A 15,546-nucleotide genomic window follows, 5' to 3' on the forward strand; every position below is an offset into this window, starting at 1 on the left:
ATTTTAATTAGACGGTGAAAATTTGTGTTGGCATTTTTGGATTTTTATTTATTTTTCTACGATTTTTCTTAGGTTTGACGAAATTATTTAAAAAAAATCCCGAGCGCGCCGACTGGGCCGAAGCCCAGCCGACGGCCCAGCCCACCGCCCGAGCCGTCTCCCTCCCGGAGACCTAGCTCCCGCCGCCACCCGAGTCCCGGTCGGGGACGACGCCGCCGCCGCCTTACCCCTTCCCCACGGCACACCCCCTCTTTAAGTACCCCAGCCCCGCCGCCCTCTCCTCACCTCGTCCCAACCCCGCCTCGCACCCGACGCCGCCCGGAGGAGCCGCGCCAGAGCCGCCTATCGCCGCCGCCTCGGGAAGCCCCGACGCCGTCGCCCGCCGCCCCTCGACGTCGCCCGTCGCCTCCCCGAGCCCCGCCGCCCCTCGCCGCACCCCCCGAGCCCCGCCGGAGCCCGTCCCGAGCCCCGCCGGAGTTGCCCCGACGAGGTACCGCAGCCGCCGCCGACCGTCTGGTTTTTTTTAAAAAAAACAGCCTCGGTTTATTTTTTTTCAAAACCCTAGGTTTTTTTAGATTGGTTTATTTTTTCGTTTTAGTTAGTTAGTGAATGTTCACCGATCTGTTCGTTTTAACGAACGTGTTCACCAGTTAGCCGCAGTTAACGAACGTCCGTTCGTTTGACTGTTCGTCAGTTTTCTTTTTCGTCGGATTTTCCGCGATTTCCTAGATCGCGATTTCTGATGTGTTTTTCGTTTTAGTTTATCTTTTGGCTCGTTTATCGGAATCAGGTGATTCAAGCGCCTATAGTCTCGTCTCAAAATTCTCTTTCCGTTTAACCTATTCAAACAAGATTTTGCTACTGTAAAATTTGACTTAGATCCAGATTAGTAAACGAAGCTTGTTTCTTTCGCCGTTTGACTTTCGTTGCTTCGTTTGATTCGATTCTTTTTGCAAACCGGAGTTATTAAGTTGAACTTTCTGGTTAGATCTTTATTTGAGTTTTACCTGTGCATTAGATGAGTGCTTATTGTTTGCTTGTTTGTTTGCGATAGAGTACCCGGAGTGCGCCGCTTGCTACTTCGAATCTCTAGGTTTCACGGATCATCAGCAAGGCAAGTAACACTTTGATCATACCTCTTTTACTACCCAGTTTTATTGCATTAGACCAATTCTCAAACAATTGCATGATTAGGCTCTAATTAAATTGTGGGTATTGGGAAGTAGTTGAGGTAGTACCTATTACCTGTTTTGTTATCAAACCTTGGGAGTTACTTCTACGTTTGCTCATATTGCTATGCTATGCTAGTAGACGTGGATTGGGTTTGAGTGTTACCATGACAGATGTGAGATTGTTAATTAATGGTCAACCTTAAGGTGGCAACTAAAGCTCACATCTGGGTGGATTGAGGTACCTGGGTATTCCAGGATTGCCTGTTTTTCTTTTGGACCGCCACCCAGGTTCAAAGGGATCATGAGATTATTCATGCTAGAAACTTCCGTGTGCAGCCACAAGCTATTATGGGCTCTAGCATAGTTGAGTAGGTTACATGATCTCTGAAAGAGGTGGGCTAGCAGATGTAGGGGAAAGTAGGGGAAAGTAGTTCGAGAATCAAGCGGAGGCGATCGAGTCTTGTGGGGAAAAGTGCACAAACCTCTGCAGAGTGTACAAACTAATCATGATTAGCCGTGTCCCCGGTTATGGATATCTTGAGTATCTAGTATTTGGATTATCATGTGAATGTCATCATGTTACTTTAATTAATTTTGTTGGGTTAATGATGATACTTAATTGGGATTGAGATGCTGTCAACCATCTTAATGTTTAACAACCACCACTATAGTTAAATAAAATTTATTCCTTTGCAGTAGGGAAAAATTGGCTTTTCGCAAAACTGTAACCATAGAGCCTTCTACCAGCCATATATGCATGTAGTATAGCATTATTATATTCATTACTCTCTATGTGTTACTTTGCCAGCATATTCCATGTGCTGACCCGTTTTCGGGCTGCAACGTTTCATGTTGCAGACTTTTCAGACGACGAGTAAGGTGCCTTAGGTCGTGGTCTTATACTCAGTGATGCCGTTGGAGTTGATGGACTCACTTATCTTCCAAGTCTTCCGTTGTTATCGTTTTTAGATGGCCTTAAGCCATATTTGTCATACTTATTTCTCTCTTGAGATACTCGTTGTAATAAGTGTGTGATTGCTACTCTGTTATAAATCCTCCATTTGTACTGTGCGTGTCAGCATTACTGATCCAGGGATGACACTGGTGCACAGCAGCACAGACTATTTGAGGTCTGGTCGCTACAGCAGCCTACTAGTTGGTTTTGCTCCTTGGTGAGTCCCGACTATATTGATCTAAAAAGATATGTACTGAACTTCCCTCTCCGTCTCGTTTTTTTAGGCATCTTGGTTTATATGGCTTGCACGTAGTTCTAGGTCATCCATTTGACTAACTAAATATGAGTTACTACGTCACAAAAAGTATATCATTGGATTATTAAGCGGATGTGGTTTCTAAACATATACTGTTCATCACATATATAGCCAGTTAAATTCTCAACCTAGAACGACGTGCATGCCATGTAAACTGATACGGAGGAAGTATAGTAGTAAAAATGAGGTGATTTTACCGAGCGATCTGCGGGGGAGCATGGCCTGTCATGCGGTCCCACGTGTCATGATGTACCAAGGCGATGCGCGTGTCCCTCTTGAGGCAGAAGCAATACTACGTGGTTTGAGATGATGGTGAACCGAAGTGTGAAATAATGGTTGCTTCGTCAATCTGGGAAGGTGCGGCATTGTGATTTGACGTCTCATTGCTCATTACTACTACTACTGGGGCGGTACGACTGGGGTGCGTCCCTCCTTGTGCAAACTAGGAGTATGAAATTAATTCAACCACTCACCGTCTACCTTGGTTGGAGAGATTTTGAAATTGAGCCATAAACTGGAAAGGAGGGAGTAGTAACTTTTGTATCGATTACTATTTGTGGCCTTGTATAGATGCAAAATGTATTTTTTTATAGTGGCCTTGTATAAGTAAATGGAGGGAGTACTAAAGGACATATATATTCCAAACAATATGATAATCTCTCTAACCAAGGTAGTAGGGACGAGGAGTAAACGGAGGGAGTAGTAAATTTTTCTCCTCGTCCTGTGAGCCACCGCGCGCGTGGGCGAGGGAGCGGGCATAAGGCGTACAGTACTACTACTACTACTACTACTACTACTACTACTAAGCAAGTTTCACCTCATCCTGCGAGCCACCGCGCCCGTGGGCGGGGGAGACGGCGTACTAAGCAAGCTTCTCCTCATTCTGCGAGTTGACGGGACACATCAAAAGTACTCTAGTGTATAGAGCCTTGCCTCTAAGGTAGGCCCCACATGGTTTGCCTCTTTTTTAACATAACACGTCACGTCGCAATTTGTTTGTTCACCCGTGGTAGACGATCCTCCCTCCACCAAGTGGACAACCAGTACACGGTCAAATTACCATGTGGGCTGCCTTTTCGTACAGAAATGAGCTCCACCGTGTACCCGCGCGGGTGTGGTTGGGAAAGAGACGAGAGTACGTGCGCCGTGCGTGCACCTCTTCTCTTCATGCACGTCCCCCACCTACGTGGGTGTGTGTGAGAGATACAAACCTAGACAAATGGCTTGTGCGGAATAACTACTCTTCGTAAGCCATTGTAAGAGTGGACAAAATGGTGAAGGAGGAGATAGTGGAGCGGCGGAGGTGTGCGATTCTTGGCCGGCGTTTGGCCTTGTTTAAATAGGAGATTAAATAGACGGTGGACGGGGGGAGCTCGGCCGGCGTTGCGTTTAATGCCGGCCCGGTCATGAACAGACGTGTGTCCAGAGTGGGTTTCTCGGCTTCCACACGGGCGGGTTTCATGGAGGCGTTTGAATGCGGCAAGGAGGCGTGTTCAGCCGGGCGTGCAGCGAGTGGCGCCCTCGACTCTGACGTAGGACACCACGCTGTTCTTCCACTGACGTGTGGGCTCTTTGGGTACATGGCCTGCATGTCAGTGACCCAACGCAGGCAGCGCACAACAGAGGAACCTTTGGTGGGACAGGGCGGTCAAAAGCGGGCATTTCATAAACCGATGATTGTTCATTGAGTGTGACGTCATCCTTTTCATGTAGATAAGCCTACTATGTTGATAGCCCGTTCGATATGTTGTGATTCATAAAGACCGCTGCAAACATCAATGTTCTGATTATCACAGATAAGATTGATTAATACCCGTAACAATCAATGTCCTTAACAAAGGGTGCATGCACGTATAGGTTGAGCGTGTGTCTTGCGTCGTGTGTTGTGTGCATGCAGGCATGCGAGTGTTGCGTGCGTGCAAGGGTACGTTTCAGTGTTGCATGCATGTGTGCGTACGTGCGTGTGTTCGTGAGTGCATGTGTACGTGTCAGTGTTGCACGCCTGCATGCGTGCGTGTGTTCGTTATGTGTACGTGTCAGTGTTGCACGCCTGCATGCTTGCGTGTCTTGCGTGCGTGCATGTGTACGTGCGGGGTGAGGCTACACGTCAGTCGAATGACTTTTTCATCTCTGGTCATTAGATTTTCCAGCCGTTGGATATGAAATCTAGGGCCTGCAGTTTATCATCAAACCCCACCCCCTGAGCCGCCAGTCACCACCGGCCGAACCGCCGGCCCCCGCCGCCCGCGGCCGGCCCGCGCCGCCACACCGCCCCAAAACCACTCCCCACCGCCGGTCCACCGCCGCACCGGCCATCCCTCTAGCCCCCCTCGCACCGAGCTTTTTCTCCGGCGATCCCCACCCCACCGCCCAATCAACGCGCCCCCACCGCTGGCGACTGCCAACCAGAGGTCTCACGACTTCGAATACCCACCGACCACTAATTTATTACCATTTTGGTCCTTCATATACGGGCTGACGGTGGGCCCTATGGTAATGTGCGCTGCTGAATGTGGACCGTTTGACTGGTCAATTGATCGTGTCATCAACAAATTACGGAGTTGTATGGTGAGCCAGTGACCGTATGATCACCCTAAAATGTATTTTATTAACACAGTACAGACTCAAACTACCATTTCTTTCTTTCATATACGGGCTGACAGGTGGGCCCCATGGTTATGCGCCCCGATGGTGCAACACAAGTTGCGCCACATGGAACGTTTGACTGGTCAATTGATTGTGTCATCAACAAAATACGAAGTTGTACGGGTGAGCCAGTGAGCGTATAATCATGACATGTATTTTTTAACACGGTACAGATGCAAGGGCTCATATATACGCGCAAGCACTCACCGCTATAAGCGCACACATGCAAACCCTACCCCTATGAGCACCTTCGAGAGAGTGAGCCAGCATATGATCTTGAGATTTTACGAAGTCACCATAGGTGCCTCGTAGTCGAGTGGAACGTCTCCTCCCACTGAACGCACATCGCCGGAAAATACTGAAATTAACCCAGGATAAATGCGAGCACCGGGACTTTAACCCTGGTGGGCTCGAGAAACCACTGTCCTCCTAACCATCCAACCACATGTTGGTTAGCACGACAAAATGTATGTGGTGACCGTGATGAGCTTATTCTGAAGTCCAATGACCATATCGTGCTTTCACTTCAAATACAATGACCGTAAGTGTCGTCAACAAAATACGGAGCACGCATCAAATGCAAAGTCCGTCGGTGTCATCAAGAAAATACGGAGACGTATCATGAGCTAGATACCGTATGATCACCATGAGAATGTATATGGTGACCGTAATGAGCATATTCTGAAGAAGTGACCGTATAGTGCTTTAGCTTGAAATACAGTGACCGTCACGCGTGAATGTGTCGTGGGCATGCATACTTTTAGAGGGCCGAGAGATAGTTTGTGTGCGTACGTGAAAGTGGTGTAGAAAGAGGGTATGTCCGGTGGAGACAAGGAGAGATATGCCCTTCGTTTCCCTTTCCCGTGACTAATATTTTAGGAGAATATATAAACATTCACAATGCAGAACAAATATTTTTGGATGCACCATGCAATTAAGTTTCATGTATAACATTGTACTATTGTATATGCTTATTTTCTTAGTGGCCGATTGCATGTGTGGTGTGGTGGGCACATCATTTCTAGTTGTGGTGGGTCAACATGAGGACTCATGGGTCGGTTCCATCCTACGCCACATAGGTTGGATCGAGACGCGTTATACAAAGACCCATGTGGAGGACTCGGCGTACAACACGAAGCTAGCTACCAGAGTCGCGGAGGACTCTATCCCCACTGGTGATAAGCCGACTATATATGATTTGTAACCCTAGGCCCCCAGTATGTTATAGAAGCTTGGGGGCTAGTTCGTCGATAGTATACACACACACAATGCCTGGTATTCTCGTGTACTTTGTACACACCCCTATCACTAATATACAGTACCAGGAGTAGGCTTTTTCCTCAACTGCAAGGGTCCGAACTAGAGTAAAACTTTGCCTCGTATTACCATCCAGCCTAACAGTCAGGGATATCCTACCGAATGATATGATGGAATCATATCTGCCAACTACTAAGAGAGAGGTGTGTCTGGGGGGCAATGTGTGCGAGAGAGGCCTAAAGATAATGTGCGTGCGGGAGACACGTAGGCACATATATGTGCGTATAGAGGGCTACTAGAGACCATGCGTGTGTATATATGCATGTGAGAGAAATAGTGTTTTCCAACTGAGATTAGTGAAAAGAGTGGTACATAGTAGTCAGAAAGAGAGAGAGATACAGAGAGAGCATGTGCGTGAGACTCCCCGACACCCCGAGAGAGATTGTGAGCATGTGTGAAAGAGAAATGCCAATGCATATAAAGTGTGTGCACTTATGCGGTAGATAGAGAGATATATAGCGCGTTTGTGAGAACGGGCCGAGGCATAGTGCATCTACGTGTAAAAGGCGGTTCTACGCATTAAATTAAAATATAAATGGCATTATTATTTTTGGATGAGATCATGAATTTTGCAAATTGCGTATGGACGAAAATCGGTCTATCAGACACCCATACTCTATTGAATTCTAGCATGTGCATGTGTTTATTTCATATTATCGATCCGTAGAGTGAGAGCGGTTTGAAATACATGAAATGGATGCTTTTGCAATTCATATATAAACATTAATTAGTGCACTCCATGTTGTTAGTGTGAAGCACTTTATACATTTGTCACTTGCATGGATACATTCCAAATTGCAGCTACGAAATAGAATACATGTCAAATTCAACATAAAGGGGGTTTCGAAGATTCGAATTCATAGGAAGTGCATTCATCTATTTGAACCCGAGATAATGGCATTTGTAAATTAGATGTAAAAGGGGGCATCAATCTTTGTTGTGCGTTTGAACATGCTATATATATTCATACGCATGTCTAACTTTTCTTTTTGCAACCAAGGAGATTATATCTGGAACCATGCATGAACTGAGGTAAGTTGCATATTTTTTAATATATACTCGTGTACAATGTATATTCAAATGTACCCCCTCCATTCCAAAATAATCGTAGCTTTAGGATTTTCAAGAGTAAATATTTGTGAAGTTTGACAAATCCTGAAAGTTCAATTCAAGAGAACCGAAAACGTTAATGCTTCTACTCCCAAATATTGAACGAAGTGTCAAATAGGCCTCTGGTCACCCGAAACCGCGCGAGACTAATGTTTGGTGGTAGGAAATTACTGTCCTGACTCTGGCCCATGTAGCCTATCGGCCCGATGTCCAAAGGTCTAAACCGGGGTAGGTTTGTAACTTCACCAAGACGCCAGTCTCAACCGCCACCGAGAAGCATTCATACGCCGTGGGCGCCTAAACACCCATGCGCTTGGCCGAAATCTATCCCGCCCACATTTGGGACACCTGAGATTACTGTCCTACCCCCAACCCGCAATATGTCCGAAATTTTAGATGGGGGCAAAGTTTGTAACTTCCCCCAAATTTCAAACAAGCGCGTCCCAAACCGAAACATTGTTCCCCCTTAGTTCCCCACCTCCCTCCGTTTCCCCATTCATACTACGTGGGCACCAAAACACCCTCTCCACCAGCCACGAAAGCCAACCTCCTCCGTCCTCCACCCCATAGCGCCCAATCCACCGCCGCCCTCCTCCATCACGCCGGAGCCAGTACCCCGACGTCGTCGTCCAACGCAACCGCAAGCGCAACGACCTCAAGGACTTAGCAGCTGAAGCCGAGGTAGAGCTGCCTCCATGACGCTGACGCCGACGTGCGCCGTACCAGAACCACTCCGACCACGCCGCGCCTCACTGCTGCCGCTCCACTATCGCAATCGTCCACCGCGCCAAAGCTGTTCCCGCTATGCCATCATTCGCGGCCTCGGATCTAGTTCCCCGCCGCCGACAGACGTCCACCGCACCACACTCAACAACTTGGCCATGGGTTCGTCCAAGGCTCCACTGTCCTCCACAACTTCTCGTTTCCAGCGAACCACAAGAAGATCGTTGGAAAAACAGAAGGAGGACACAACAGTGCCAGCAGAAAGAGGTACTCCTCTTCCCTTATTCGTGCAAACCTTACGTCTCTGCTCACACCGTATTCATCCCACGAAAGAAACTAGTTGAGCGCTTCTTACTGCATCTTCTTCGTGATACTAAATGCACACGGTTTCCTCCCTTTACTATTTCACCTTTGCTAGAGGTCAGTAGCCCGCCTGGATTTCAATTCAGGGTCAGTCGAACCGCAATTAAAAGAAGCAGCACCCGCTTAGGCGCGCGGAGCACCTAGTCCGCCTGTTCGCCGGGGAAGCGGTGCATCGATGTCTATCATAGGTGTGTGGGGCGCAGGAGCTGCTTGCGCTCGATCTGGAGGTCGGCGGGGCTTGAATGGATGGCCGGGGGGCGGTGCCAAGCACGGCGGTGCGGTGAGGTCGAGGGGAGGGCGCATGCAGGGGACTGGGCCGGTGGTCGCTGCCGTTTCGAGGAAGATCGTCAACACTGACTGGCTGGAGGTAGATGAAGGCGATCTGCCCGTTCTTTGTACATCTGACGGTGCAGAAAAAATGGACTGACCTATTTGTTTTCAGTCGAATGTTATTTTCATAGAATCCTATAGTAATTTAGTGTGCCATGCATGTTGTAGAGCTATCATATGTCTCCCGTCATTTATTTCTCACTGACCTGCTATCTGCTACCTTTACACTGTACTAATTGTGCACACACTTCAACCATACTCACACTATTGTTTTTTATGCATGGGTATTTCAGACTCTGAGGTAGTGTTGATGAATGCTGAAAAGAAAAGACAGTAGTCACTCCAGTGTAATTCAAAGATAAGAACTAAGCGTTTCAGCGCTCTAAAGGGTGCAGTGTCTGCAGTTGGAGACAGTAAATGTAGCTCTGCAGTTGATGATCTCAATTGCCACACACAACCATCCCAGGTGCTTTCTTTAACTTCGCGCTGACAAATGTGGTTGCATGTTGCATATGGTGTCTAGCTTGTATTGCTTCCAATTTGGTTAAATTGCATCTGCTTACTTTACACATTATACCTTTGATAATGACATGCCTTCCTGTTTTTGATACATACTACATATGTCTATTAACCATGTTCGTACATCAAACTAATGCTCTTTTGTATCCCTCGTCAATCACTTATGATGAGACAGTCAGGCAAGTGGGTTGCTGTGAGACGCCATACTCGTTTAAAGAGTGCAGTGTCATCCTGCCCACATGATACTCAAGAAACAGCAAGGCTAAATGAAGATAGTCAACGTAGCTCTCTAGTTGATGACCGCAATTCCCCCACACCACCATCACAGGTGCTTTCTCTAACTTCGCAGTGTGATATGTGGTTGCATGTTGCATACGGTGTCTAGCTCGTAATGCTTCTAATTAGGGTAAATTGCATCTGCTTAGTTTACACATTATACCTGTGAATATGACATGCCTTCCTATTTTTGGTACACACTACATCTATGTGTTCACCTTGTTCTTACATGAAACTACCTCTCTTCTGTATCCTACATCAATCACTTACGATGAGTCACCTTTATTCATTGCATATTGCATATTATTTCTAGCCTATTGCCATGTATTGCTTCTAATTTGGTCAAATACATTTGTTAGGGCACCCTTTTAATTTGGCAGAGTGATATTGGTTTCATCTTTCATATGGTTTCTATCTTCCATTGATTCTAACAAGTTCAAGCACCTTGTGCTTAGTTTACACTTTACACTTCATACATGTCAATATGTCACACCGTCCTGTTTTTCATACATATTCCATCCTCCTATCATGCGGCTGCCTTACATGAAAGTAGTGTTCGTCAGTATCATGCATCAATGAGTTCTGAAGAGCAAATTTTATTCCTTTTTCTTGTGGGTTTGACTTGACAAGGCAAAATCAAGAAAGAGGAAGGAAAAGAGTAAGGAAGGCGATGATGGTGGTCCTCTGCAGCAACGTAAACGGAGCATCTGTACCGATTCTCCTTGTACTAGTGTATTACAAGGTCCAAGTCTCCGCTCCCCTACTCCACCATCCAAGGTGCTTGCTCTAACTTGGCAGTGTGATATCTGGTTGCATGTTGCATATGGTGTCTAGCTTGTATTGCTCCTAATTAGTGTAAACTGCATCTGCTTAGCTTACACATGATACGTGTGAATATGACACGCTTTCTTGTTTTGGTACATACTATATCTATCTATCACACCATGTTCTTACATGAAACTACTCTTCTTGTGTATCCTGCATCAGTCACTTATGATGGGACACCTTTAAGTTGGCAGTGTGATATTGGTTTGTGTCTTGAATATGATTTCTAGCATGTATTGCTTCTAGTTTGATGAACGCCACCTATGACGAGATAGTTTTAACTTGGCAGAGTGATATTGATTGCACCTTTCATATGGTGTCTAGTTTGCAGTGCTTCTAATTTGTTGAAGTGCCTTCTGCTTAGTTTCCACATCATAGGTGTTAATATGTCAAGCCGTCCATTTTTTCGTACATATTCCATCCTCGTATCATGACTCTGCCTTTCATCAGAGTAGTGTTCGTCAATATCATGCATGAATGACTTCTGAAGAGCGAATTATATTCCTTTTTCTTGTCGGTTTGACCTCACAATGCAAAATCAATAAAGCTGAAGGAAATTGGCAAGGCATTGGATGGTGGTGGTTCTTCCGAGCAACTGAAACGGAGGTTCTCTACAGATTCTACTCCGCCATCCTCCCAACAAGATTCGCAAGACAACGCAAGGCTAGACAGTTAACGTAGCTGTGTAGATGATGATCGCATCTCCCCTACTCCACCATCACAGGTGCTTGCTCTAACTTGGCACTATTATATGTGGTTGCATGTTGCGTATGATGTCTAGCTTGTATTGCTTCTAACTTTGTTGAATTGCATCTGCTTACTTTACACATAATGCCTGTGAATATGACACATGTTCCTGTTTCTAGAACATACGTGTACATGATGAGCACATCTCCCCTACTCCACTATCACAGGTGCTTGCTCTAACTTGAAACTGTTATATGTGATTGCGTTTTCCGTATGATGTCTAGTTTGTATTGCTTCTGATTATGTTGAATTGCATCTGCGTAGCTTACAACTTATACCTACAACGATCACTTACCCATAAGACACATTTAACTTGGGACTGTGATGTAGGTTGCATCTTGCATTGTCTTCTAGCTTGTACTGCTTCTAATTTCTTGAAATGGCACTTACGACGAGACACTTTTTACCTGATAGAGTGATATTGGTTGCATGTTCATATGGTGCCTAGCTTTCATTTCTTCTAATTTTGTTGAAATGCCTTCCGCTTACTGTTTTTTCATACATATTCCATCCTCCTATCGTACGTGTGAATATGAAACACTGTCTTTTCTTGTATATATCCCATCCTCCTATCCTGCGCTTGCCTTACAACAAAGTAGTGTTCGTCTGTATCATGCATCAACCAGTTATGCAGAGCTAATTTTATTCATCTTCTTGTGGTTTTGACTTCATAAGGCAATATCAGAAAATAGGAAGGAAAAGAGTAAGTTAGGGGATGTTGGTGGTCCTCCGCAGCGATGCAAACAGAGACTCTCTAGATTTGCCACTGCTACTACTAATGAAGTTGAAGTCCCAAGTCTACATGATGAGTTCATCTCCCGTACTCCACCATCGCAGGTGCTTGCTCTAAGTTGACAGTGTGATAATTGGTTTAATGTTGCATATGTTTTCTAGCCTGTATTTCTTCTATTTTGATTAAATTGCATCTGCTGAGTTCATACGTTATACATGTGCATATGACATGGCGTTCTGTGTCTAGAATACACTGCATCTATCTATCATACCATGTTCTTACATCAAAGTACTGCTATTGTGTATCCCGCATCAGTCACTCATGATTGGACGCTTTTAACATGGCAGTTTGATAGTGGTTGCATCTTGCATTGATTTCTACGTTGTACTGCTTCTAATTTTTTGAATTGCCACTTATGACAAGACACTTTTAACTTGACAGAGTAATATTGGTTGCATCTTTCATATGGTGTCTAGCTTGCATTACTTCTATTTTCTTGAAAATCCTTTTGCTTAGTTTACACATCGTAGCTGTGAATATGTCATGCCGTCCTGTTTTTCTTACATATTCCATCCTCATACGGTTGTCTTACATCAAAGTATTGCTTGTCTGTATCATGCATCAATGAGTTCTGAAGAGCGATTTTATTATTTTGTGTTGTGGGTACGGCTTGACATGGCAAAGTCAAAAAAGAGCAAGGAAAATAATATAGTAGGGAGTGGTGTTACTCGTCGGGTGAAACGGAAAAGGATCTGCCGTCCAGATTCTGCTGGTACTTATAGTGCAGTAGAAGGTCCAAGTCCACCGGCTAAATCTACAAACACAGTATCACCTGCTCCACCAGCTGCAGCATCCGCTTCAACTGTACCAGCATCTCAATGAGTTACTCGTTTGTTTGCTCCGGAACTGGCCAGTTCCCAAGCTGCCTTCACACCTAACACTACTTCCGAAGCACTGCTGACACAACAGGACTTGGCAAGATCAGATGAACCTCATGAGCATCAACACCAAGACGGTACCTGACCGAGTCAAGTTGCAGTTGCATGCTCCTTTATATGTACTCTCACAGTTTGATGTACACTAACACTTTCCATATTCGTTGTTGAACTAGCACCACGGCGCAAGCAGAAATAGACATCAGGGATAATGCTTGACAGATTAACAAAATCTAAAGGAGGAAGAATGGAGATCCATTTCGAGGCAGGTTTAAAAAGGCCACGTGATGCTACAGAGTCATTCAAGTTAGTATCAGAGGCAGCCGTTGCCGTTAGGTGTCATGCACATATCCCCCCAACGTGGATCCAATACAGGAATGAGAAAGACAATACCCAGTTTAACACCTTCCTTGACCATTTATCCGTAAGTAATGTTATTCATCGCAATTAGTAATATTGTCTTGCTCTGTCCCATACTTTCTAGCTTCCTCCTAATAAGACTCACATTCTTTTTTCAACAGATCAGGTTCAAGTTGGATCCGAAAGATGACGCAACTAAACAAGCATGGACTCATGTTTTTCAGTCTGCTCTGCGACAGTATCGATACCACCTTAGAAAATCTCACTTTGAAGGCAAGGCTAACAATGAAATCGCCCAAACATCTCCAGTGGAATATATTAAAGATGAAGACTGGACAACCCTCGCTAAACACAGGTCTGATCCAAAGTATCAGGTAGGCTATATGTATTTGATCAGACCACATATTGAACTTGTATTTATGTATGTGCCTTACAAGTGTATCTTCTTCTAGGCTAACTGTTTGAAGAACAAGACCAACCGTTCTAAAGTGAAATTCCAACAGACAATAGGATCTCGTAGCTATATTGCACACTTCTAGGCTCTTGTAAATAGCTGCTACTTCCTTCTTTTTTCTGTGCCATATTATCGTATCTATATTGACTTGTTCCAAATACAGAGGAAAACTTTGCGGACCAAAAAGAACCTAAACCGAATGCAGTGCAAATCTTCAAGGATTGCCACACCAGCAAGATGAAGGGCATGAGCACACCAGTTCAAGCCGCTGTTGTAAGTCCTTACTCCTCCTGCCTTTGAACTGATTGGTACTATGATGTGTTCATTTAACTACTTGGTTTGCAGCCAATGTCAGTTACTTTGTTCACTTTTATACACAGTTGTCTTAACGTATCATTTCACCTTACATGGTTTAAAAGAGATGAAGGATATTCTTTTGGTCTTGATCTGTAATCTAATTGTTATGTTCATGTGCGCACACAATGATAAAATAGCCTGTTTGTTTTATATCTGTTTGCTCATGATATGAATGATGTCATACTATGTTCATCCTACTTTAAACCATGTCTCTTTATCCTTAGATGTCAACGAATGTGAGGAAATAGACAATACAGTAGGCATGCTACATGGACATATGTTCCGAAAGTGATTTTATTATGTAGTTGGCACTACAATACATGCTAATGTATTACATTAGTTCACCAAAATAAGTTATGTATAAACATGTAACCTACTTTGTTTGTTTTTGTCTCATTAGTAACTTATCTGGTACACTAATCTACAATTTCAAACTTTTAGGAAGCTATGGAACAAATGATTGAACAGCCACAACCACCTGAAGGTGACGAGGCTACCACAGGCACAATGTCACCTCTTGCTGCAGTGCGTCAGTATCTCTCCACTAACGGTGCAAAAAGCACCTTCCTGCGTAATTCTGGGTTGGTTGTCAAGGTAACCTCGTCCAAATTGCCTACTAAACAAAATCTTCCTGCTAGACAGAGTGATATATCTATGCTCCAGACACAAGTCCAATCCCTAATGGACGTCGTTTTGGAAACAAGAATAGTGGTTGACAAATGTCGTCAAGATATGAATGGTTTTGAAACCAGACTATCAGACATTCGCTTCGTTGTTCAAGAGCAATGGTGGAAAAAAGGTGAAGATCGTGCTGCTCCATCAGATTCTACAGCCTGAAACATTAGCACTCAGGTCAAATGATCTGTGCTTCTATACATCTGATGGTGCTTTTATCTGCAAGGACTGTAAACTTTATGCCAACAGGCCTTTTGTTGTATGGTTGGAATTTATTTTGTTGTGATACAACATTTATGATGCTGCCAAAGGCTGCCATAATTACGACGCTATTTTTGTATAGTGTAGGTGTAAGGGCATATTTATCCCTAAGATGTTTTGGTGATTGATGTCAATGCTTTTGCGGTCTAATTGTGTGCGTTGAGTGTTTTTCAGAGATTCATTCTTTTGGGCACGAGACGATTTCCTCCCCTCGGAGCTTAAAGCGAAGACGGTGTAGTCCTTTCGGATTAGTTTGGTGGACTAGGTTCATAGGGATCACCGTACTATCAAGAGGGGGTCCGTTTTGGAAAGGCTAGGGCGGAATCATCACGTACACTTCCTTTGCCCCTCCCTCCGAGCCTTTCCGTTTCGATGATGGGCTTGGTTCTCCTTTCGTTGTGGCCTCTCTGGTCCCAGCGATAGTACCGCGGGCCAGAGCGGTAGTACCGCTTAGGTGGTACAAGCGGTAGTA

The sequence above is a fragment of the Triticum aestivum genome, chromosome 7D (assembly GCF_018294505.1).
Source record: "Triticum aestivum cultivar Chinese Spring chromosome 7D, IWGSC CS RefSeq v2.1, whole genome shotgun sequence".
Taxonomy (NCBI): Eukaryota; Viridiplantae; Streptophyta; class Magnoliopsida; order Poales; family Poaceae; genus Triticum; species Triticum aestivum.